Here is a 9,094-nt window from a genome sequence, read left to right as displayed (position 1 = left end):
TAAAATTAGTTCTTCGTAATTAGAAAAACTTCTGCCCATTTGACTGGTTTTAAGCAACAGTCTTGCTGCTTTTAAATCCTGGAACCACTCCATGTCCAGGTCATTCTTTCTTACACCATTACTGGCTTAAGAAAGGAGACCCTGTGTTTTCCTGGTGGTTCAGCGGTAAAGAATTCTGCCAATTCTCTCCCTGTCTCTCGCAGGAGACACAGGTTCAATCCCTGATCCAGGAATATCTCACATGCAGCAGAGCCTGTGTACCCTAGAGCCCATGCTCCACAACCAGAGAAGCCACCACAATGAGAAGCCTGCACATTGCAGCTACAGAATAGCCCCCACTCGTGGCAACTAGAGAAAAACCCTTGCAGCAACAAAAACCCAGCACAGCCAAAAAATAATAATAACAGTAATAATAAATAGCTCTTAAAAAAATAAAGACCCAGGTCCACCTCTGCTGTAATCTGGCAGATGTGAAGAGTTGTTGAGTGGCCCGTGCTGTTTTCTGGGATCATCTGGGCTACTAGGACCAGACAGAGCTGGACGGGAGAGGGGAAAGTTGCTTCACACTTTGTAGTTACAGTCAGGAGATGGAATAGCTCCTTCTCCATTGTCAGAGTGACTGGCTTTTCCCCACCGGATGCCAAAGGTGAATTCATAGAAGGCCTGGACTCTATCCTTCAGGGACTTCAAAGTACATAAAGATGATATATTCATTTTCTATTTCTGCCATAAGAAATTACTGCAAAGTTCGTAACTTAAAACCAGGCAAACTTATTAGCTTGCAGCTCTGTCAGAAGTCCGGATGGGCTCGGCTGGACTCTACTTTGGGTCTCTCACAAGACTGAAATCAAGGGTTTGCCAGCCTGGCCTCTTTTCTGAAGTGTCTAGAATCATTCAGCTTGTTGGCAGAATACAGTTCCTTCCAATTACAGGGCTGAGGTTCCGTTTCTTTGCTGACATTCCTCTGGGAACTTATCTTCGCTTCTAAGTTCCTCTGAGCATTTCCCCTCTCACCCAGCTCCCATTCTACCGTCAGACTAGCAGTGGCATATGATTCCATCTTATATTCTGCAACTTTCTAATTTCTGCTGCTGCTGTTGCATTCTTTCTTACTCCAGCTCCTGAAAGTTTTCTGCTTTTAAGGATCCATGTGATTACCTTAGATCCAAATCATCCAAGCTCGTCTCCCTATATTAAGATCTTTAACATGAATTACACCTGAAAACCCTTTTGCCATGTGGAAATGAGTGTTAGTGGCTCAGTCGGGTCTGACTCTTTGTGACCCCATGAACTATAGCACCACCAGGCACCTCTGCCCATGGAATTCTCCAGATAAGGATACTGGAGTGGGTCATGCAACCATACCCTTCTCCGGGGGATCTTTCCAACCCAGGGATCAAACCTGGGTCTCCCGCATTGCAGGCAGTAGTCTGCATTGCAGGCAGATTCTTTACCATTTAACATATTTACAGTTTCTTAGGGACTAGAGGGTAGGTATCTTTGGTGGCTATAATTTTATCTTCCACAAATCATGAAAAGAACGAGGAACACAGTTAAGATAAGGAAGGCATATGGAACACACAGCTGTTCCAAATCACAGACGCTCATGTCCGTAATGAAACTGGTAAAAAGCCAGCAGTGATAATGGTGAAAGAGGGACAGGCCCAGTCTTGGGAACGTTGGAATAGTTTATTGAAAATAAGCTGTTGGGGGGACTCCAATCAAGATGGTGGGTTACAAGGACACAGAGTTCACTTCCTCTCACAAATACATCAAAAAATGCACCTACACATGGGACAGTTCTCACAGAATACCTACTGAACACTGGCAGAAGATCTCAGAAGCCTAGAAGTGCAAGAATGATCTCCACATAACTGGGTAGGAGGAAATAAAAAAAAATCTGGGAAGGGACCTGCCCCACTGGGAGAGAGCTACAAAAGAGGAAATATTCTTGCACCCTGGGAAGACCCCCTCACCATGTGGAGATACACTGGGAAAGAAAGGGAGCTTCAGAAGCTTAGAGGAGAGCACAGAAATGGCTTGCAGCAGACAAAGCAGAGGAAGACCTACACAGATGGTCCCGCCCTGCATCCCCAAACCTGAGACGTGCATCTACTGGTACAGGCAGAGGCCGGGTGCTGAAACTCAAGGTGTAAAAGACAGATCCGGGACAGGACTGGGGGTAGCTGTGCAGAGACAGCCTAAAGGGGTTAGAGAGTGGTAGCGCTGCAACCCAGAGTGTACACAGAAGAAGCCAGGGCCTGCCACAGAAGCGAAGGGCCATTGTTGAGGTGCACGCGAAGGAAGCTGTGGAGCCCACCATAGCAGTCTCACTCCAGGGATGCTCACAGTGGGCGTGGTGCAACCACTGAAACCCTACTGTTAGTGCACATTCCAGCAGAGAAAGGATGGGCCTGCCATAGCAACCTCTTTCTCCAAGCACTCTCATCTGGCTTAGCGCTACCTCTATGAGCTCTGAGAATGTGCAAGTGCCCAGTGGGTGACCCAGACATAGGCAGGGCTGAAATCAGAACTGGTCCCCAGGGGCCATGCAAATTAAGAAGCAGAGCAGAAATCTGAGGCTTCTCCCTAAGCCAGGGTGATCTACAGATTTACCACTGCTGGCTTTGGAAACTCAGCATCTTCAGGACATCCTTGTGAACAGTGGGTGCTCCCATGATTGAGACAGCTCAGATCTTAGAAGCTATAGATTTCATGGGTGCATGCACATGGAGGCAGGGCTGGGCCAGGATCTGGGCTGTCTCCATAACTCCCGAGGAGGGTCCAGATGTGAGACTACTGAAAACAGTCCTAGTAATCTGACCTCAGTGGATCTGAGCCTACAGATGTACATTATGGCTTTGTAAAATGCCTTAGGGACACCAGGGCCAATTGCCAGCATTCCCATGGTTGAGGTGGGGCTGGCCGCGTCCAAAACAGTATATTTTGTGAGCCCATGCAATGGGTGATGGGCAACAACACCATAAAGCTCACGTCCTGGTAGACAGCTTCAGTGGAGGGATACTCAGTAGCTCCATTCCCAGTGGGAGCACTCCAATATTCCACCCACCTCACACTGCAGCTCAAAAACAGATCTGGAGACTTCTACTCCAATAGCTAAGGAGAAGACCCTTCCCCTGAAAGGGCTGTTACAATCACACAGCAAAGAAGAGGCTTCACTCAACATCCAGTAAAGGCTTTTGTTCACAACACAAGTCGCACCCCTTATGACGGGGATAACAGCCAGCACAAACTGAGGAAAGAGGTGGAAGGCATCCACACTAAAAACAGACCTCACACCAAAAATATTAACCCCATATAGGCTACATTGGGATGCTCCCATATAAAGACAATCCTCTAAGAACAGTAATTTTTTTTCTTCTAAACACATATAGTAAGCACGAATACAAGAACCACTCCATATTACAAGATCAAGCAAATGCCTGAAAGAAGGAATAAAACAGTCCACTTAAGTCTAACCACCCTTGACAGAAGGCTACTCTGATGACTCAGTTGGTAGCAAATCCACCTGCAATGCAGGAGACCCAGGTTCGATTACTGGGTCAGGAAGATCCACTGGAGAAGGGATAGGCTACCCACTCCAGTATTCTTGGGCTTCCCTTGTGGCTCAACAGTAAAGAATCTGCCTGCAATGTGTGAGACCTGAGTTCAATCCCTGGGTAGGGAAGATCCCCTGGAGAAGGAACCAGCTACCCACTACAGTATTCTGGCTTATAGTCCATGGGGTTGCAAAGAGTTGGACATGACTGAGAGACTTTCACTTAAGGCACTTTTTAAAAAGGAGATAACGCAAATACTGAAAGACTTAAGAAAGAATATTAATAAAATGCAGATTACTCTAAAAAGAAACTAGAAACCATAGAGTGATCAAGAAAAACTAGAAAATCTATTTGCTGAAACAAAAGCTGACCTAAAGGTAATGGATAACAGATTGAATAATACAGAAAAACAAATAAGTGATCCAGAAGATAGGATAATGGAAATCACCCAATGAGAAGAGCAGACAGGTACTTCCCTGTGGTCCAGTGGCTAAGACTCTGAACTCCCAATGTATGGACCTAGGTTTGATCCCTGGTTAGGGAAATAGATCCTGCATGCCACAACTAAAGATCCCATGTACTGCAACTAAGGACAGCAGACAGAAAGCCAAATGCAAACAATGAAAGCAATATAAGAAACCTATGGAATAATATAAAGCATGCCAGTCTAAGCATAACAGGGATTCCAGAAGGAAAGAAAAAGGGGATCAAAAATGTATTTGAAGAAGTTATTGCTGAAAACTTCCCAAACCTAAAGAAGGAAACATATCCAGGCATCAGCAAAAAAGAGGATCTTAAACAAAGTGAACCCAAACAGACCTTCACCAGGATATTTTTTTCAATTTTTAAAAAATATTTATTTATTTATTGGCTATACCACGCAGCATATGGGATCTTATTTCTCTGACCAGGGATTGAACTCCCAACCCCTTCACTGGAAGCACAGTCTCAACTACTGCACTGCCAGAGAAGTCCCCCAAGTCATACTATAAGTAAAATTGCAAAAGTTAAAGACAAAGGCAACATTCAAAGGCAGCAATAACAAAAAAGAGTTAATTAAAAGTGAACCCCCATAAGGCTATCAGCTGACTCCTATGTAGAAATGTTGCAGGTTAGAAGAGAGTAGCAAGATACATTCAAAGTCTTGAAAGGGAAAAATTTTTAACCAAGACTACTGTAACCAGCAAAACTATTATTTAGAATAGAAGAGATAAACTATTTCTCAGACAAGCAAAAACTAAAGGCATACAGGAATACTAAACTTATCCTAAAAGAAGTATTGAAAGGACGTCTCTAAGTAGAAAAGAACCAAGAATCCATAGAAAAGAGTAAGCCACAATCAGAAAGTAATTCATTTAAATAAACCAGTATAGATTAAAAAAAAAAAAAAAATTTTGAAAGTGATGATAACCATAATGAAGAACAAAATCATAAACATGAAGATGTAAAAGAAGGCATAAAATATATCATATATGTGGGGAAGGAGAGTAAAAAATGTAGATTTTGTTTATAGAATGTGTTTTAATTTTTATGACTATTAGTCTAAACAAAGTAGACATAGAAAGGAGTCATACTTGTAAAAAGGAATAACTGCAGAAAGCATATAATAGATTCACGAAAACCAAAATAAGAGAACACAAGCATAATACAAAGGAAAAAGACAAAAAGAAACATGAACGAAAGAAAAATATAAATCAACTGGAAAACAAGGTTTAAAATGACAATAAATATATATCTATCAATGGTCCCCTTCTTGGATCACAGCCTTTTGGCAATGGGGTTTGCGTAGCTCAATGAAGCTATGAGCCATGCCATGAAGGGCCAGCCAGGACAGACGGGTCATAGTGGAGAGTTCTGATAAAATGTGGTTCACTGGAAGGGGGACTGGCAAATCACTCCAGTATTCTTGACGTGAGAACCCCATGAACAGTATGAAAGGGCCAAAAGATTTGACAATGAAAGATGGGACCCCCAGGGTAGAAGATATCCTATATACTACTGGGGAAGAATAGAGGGCAATTAATAATGGCTCCAGAAAGAATGAAGAGGCTGGCCCAAAGTAGAAATGATGCTCAGTTGTGGATGGATCCGGTAGTGAAAGTTTGAGGCTGTAAAGAACCATATTGCATAGGAACCTGGAATGTCAGGTCTATGAACCAACGTAAATTGTAGGTGGTCAAGCAGGAAATGGCAAGAGTGAACATTGACATCTTAGGAATCAGTGAACTAAAATGGGTGGGAATAAGCAAATTTAATTCAGGTGACCATTATATCTGCTACTGTGGGCAAGAACCACTTAGAGAAATGGAGTAGCCCCTGTAGTTAACATAAGGGTCCAAAATGCAGTACATGGGTGCAATCTCAAAAACGACAGAACGATCTGTTTGTTTCCAAGGCAAACCATTCTACATCACAGCAATCCAAGTCTATGCCCAACACTGATGCTGAAGAAAATGAAGTTGGAACAGTTCTACAGAGACCTACAAGACCTTCTAGAACGCCATTAAAGGATGTCTTTTTCATCATAGGGGATTGGAATGCAAAAGTAGGAAGTCAAGAGGTACCCACAGTACAAGAAAAGCTTGACCTTGGAGTACAAAAAGAAACAGGACAAAGGCTAACAGCTTTGTCAAGAGAACGCACTGGTCATAGCGAGCTCAACACTTAGCGAGCATCTTCCAACAATGCAAGAGATGACTCTACACATGAACATCATGAAATGGTCAGTACCAAAATCAGATTGATTATGTTCTTTGTAGCCAAAGATGCAGAAGCACTATATAGTCAACAAAAACAAGACCTGGAGCTGACTGTAGTTCAGATCATGAGCTCCTTATTGCAAAACAATAGAATGAGAAGGACTAGAAATCTCTTCAAGAAAACTGGAGATATCAAGGGAACATTTCATGCAAACATGGGCATGGTAAAGGACAAAAACAGTGATGACCTAAAGAAGCAGGAGAAATTAAGAGAGATGTCAAGAATACACAGAAGAACTGTACCAAAAAAAGGTCTTAATGACCCAGATAACCACAATGATGTGGTTACTCACCTAGAGTAGATCTGGTCACTCCAGACATCCTGGAGTGTGAAGTCAAGTGGACCTTAGAAATTATTATTACAAACAAAGACCATGGAGGTAATTGAATTCCAGGTGAGCTATTTCAAATCCTAAAAGATGATGCTATTAAAGTGCTGCACTCAATATGCCTGCAAATTTGGAAAACTCATCAGTGGCCTCAGGACTCAAAAAGGAATTTTTACTCCAATCTCAAGGAAGAGCAGTGGCAAAGAATGTTCAAGCTACCGAACAATTGTACCCATTTTGCATGTTAGTCTAACGTCATGCTCAAAATCCTTCAAGCTAGGCATCTGCAGTACATGAACTGAGAACTTTCAGATGTACAAGCTGGCTTTAGAATAGGCACAGGAACCAGAGATCAAATTGCCAACATTCATTGGATCATAGAGAAAGCAAATAAATTCCAAAAAAAAACATCTACCACTGCGTCATTGACTACACTGAAGCCTTTAACTGTGTAGATCACAGCAAACTGTGGAAAATTCTTCAAGAGACAAGAATATAAGATCACCTTACCTGTCTCCTGAGAAACCTGTATGCAGGTCAAGAAGCAACAATTAGAACCTTACATGGAACAAGTAACTGGTTCAAAATTGGGAAAGGATTATGCCAGGGCTGTATATTAGCTATACCCCATTTTTTAAAAAACTTATATGCAGAGTACATCATGTAAAATGCCAAGCTGGGTTAATCGCAAACTAGGATCAAGCTTGCTGGGAAAAGTGTCAACAACCTCAGGTATGCAGATGATACCACTCTAATGGCAGAAAATAAAGAGGAACTAAAGAGCCTCTTGATGTGGGTAAAAGAGAAGAGTGAAAAGGCTGGCATAAAACTTAACATCCAAAAAACCAAGATCATGGCATCCAGTCTCACCACTTCATGGCAAATAGAAGGGGGACAAATGGAAGCAGTGACCAATTTTCTTTTCTTGGGCTCCAAGATCACTGCAAATGGTAACAGCAACCATGAAAGCAAATGATGCTTGCTCCTTGAAAGGAAAGCTATGACAAACCTAGAAAGTATATTAAAAAGCAAAGAGATCACTTTGCTGACAAAGGATCATATAGTCAAAGCTTTGTTTTATTCCAGTAGTCATGTATGGATGTGAGAGATGGATCATAAGGATGGCTGAGTGCCATAGAACTAATGCCTTTGAATTGTGGTGCTGGAGAAGAATTGTGAGAGTCTCTTGGACTGCACGGAGATCAAGCCAGTCAATGCTAAAGGAAATCAACTCTGAATAGTCACTGGAAGGACTGATGCTGAAGCTCTAATAGAGCTTTGGCCAACTGATGTGGAGAGCTGACTCATTGGAAGACTCTTATGCTGGGAAAAACTGAAGGTGAAAGGGAGAAGAGGGTGGCAGACGTTGAGATGGTTTGATAGCATCACCAATTCAAAGGGTATGAATTTGAGCAAACTCCTGAAGTTAGTGAAGGACAGGGAAGCCTGGGGTGTTGCAGTCCATGGGTTGCAAAGAGTCGGACACTATTTAGTGACTGAACACCAACAACAATCATTGATTACCTTAAATGTCAATGGATTAAATGCTTGAATCAAAAGACACTGAGTAGAAGACTGGATTAAAAAAACAAGAGTTTTCAACATGCTGTATAGTGTATTGACCCACTTTAGGGCAAAGGACACACATAGATTGAAAGGGAACATGTAGAAAAAGATATTTCATGCAAATGGAAATGACAAAAAAAGGGGCTTGCAATACTCGCATCAGACAGAGTAGACTTTAAAACAAAACTGCTGAAGAAAGATGCAGAAGGACACTACATAATGATAAAAGGATCAATACAAGAAGAGAACATTACACTCATCAACCTATATGTACCCAATATAGGAGCACCCAAATCCACAAAACAACAGGTATAAGGAAAAATTGACAGGAATACAATAATAATAGTAAGAGGCTTTAATACCCTACTCATATCAATGGACAGATCTTCTAGAAAGAAAATCAACAAGGTAACGGATATCCTAAATGATACAATAAAACAGGTAGACTTAACTGATATCTTTAGGACATTACATCCAAAAAAAGCATAATACACATTCTTTTCAAGTGCACATGGAACATTTTCTAGAACTGAACATACACTGTGGCACAAAAAGAGTCCAGCAAATATAAGAGTATAGAAATTATTTCAAGCATCTTTTCTGACTACAACAGCATGAAATTAGAAGTCAACTACAGAAAAATAAATTAGAAAAACAAGATCACATGGAGAATAAACAGTATGCTACTAATAAACTAGTTGACCAACAATGAAATCAAAGAGGAAAGCAAAAGATGCCTGAGACAAATGATATGAAAATGCAACCATACAAAATCTATGGGATGCAGCGAAAGCAGTAGTTAGAAAGAAATCTATTTGTAGGGACACAGGCCTTACTCAAAAAACAAAAATCTCAAAACAAGAAAAACCTAACCCACTAC

The sequence above is a fragment of the Muntiacus reevesi genome, chromosome 1, assembly GCF_963930625.1.
Source record: "Muntiacus reevesi chromosome 1, mMunRee1.1, whole genome shotgun sequence".
Taxonomy (NCBI): domain Eukaryota; kingdom Metazoa; phylum Chordata; class Mammalia; order Artiodactyla; family Cervidae; genus Muntiacus; species Muntiacus reevesi.
Note: the sequence above shows the minus strand (reverse complement) of the source record.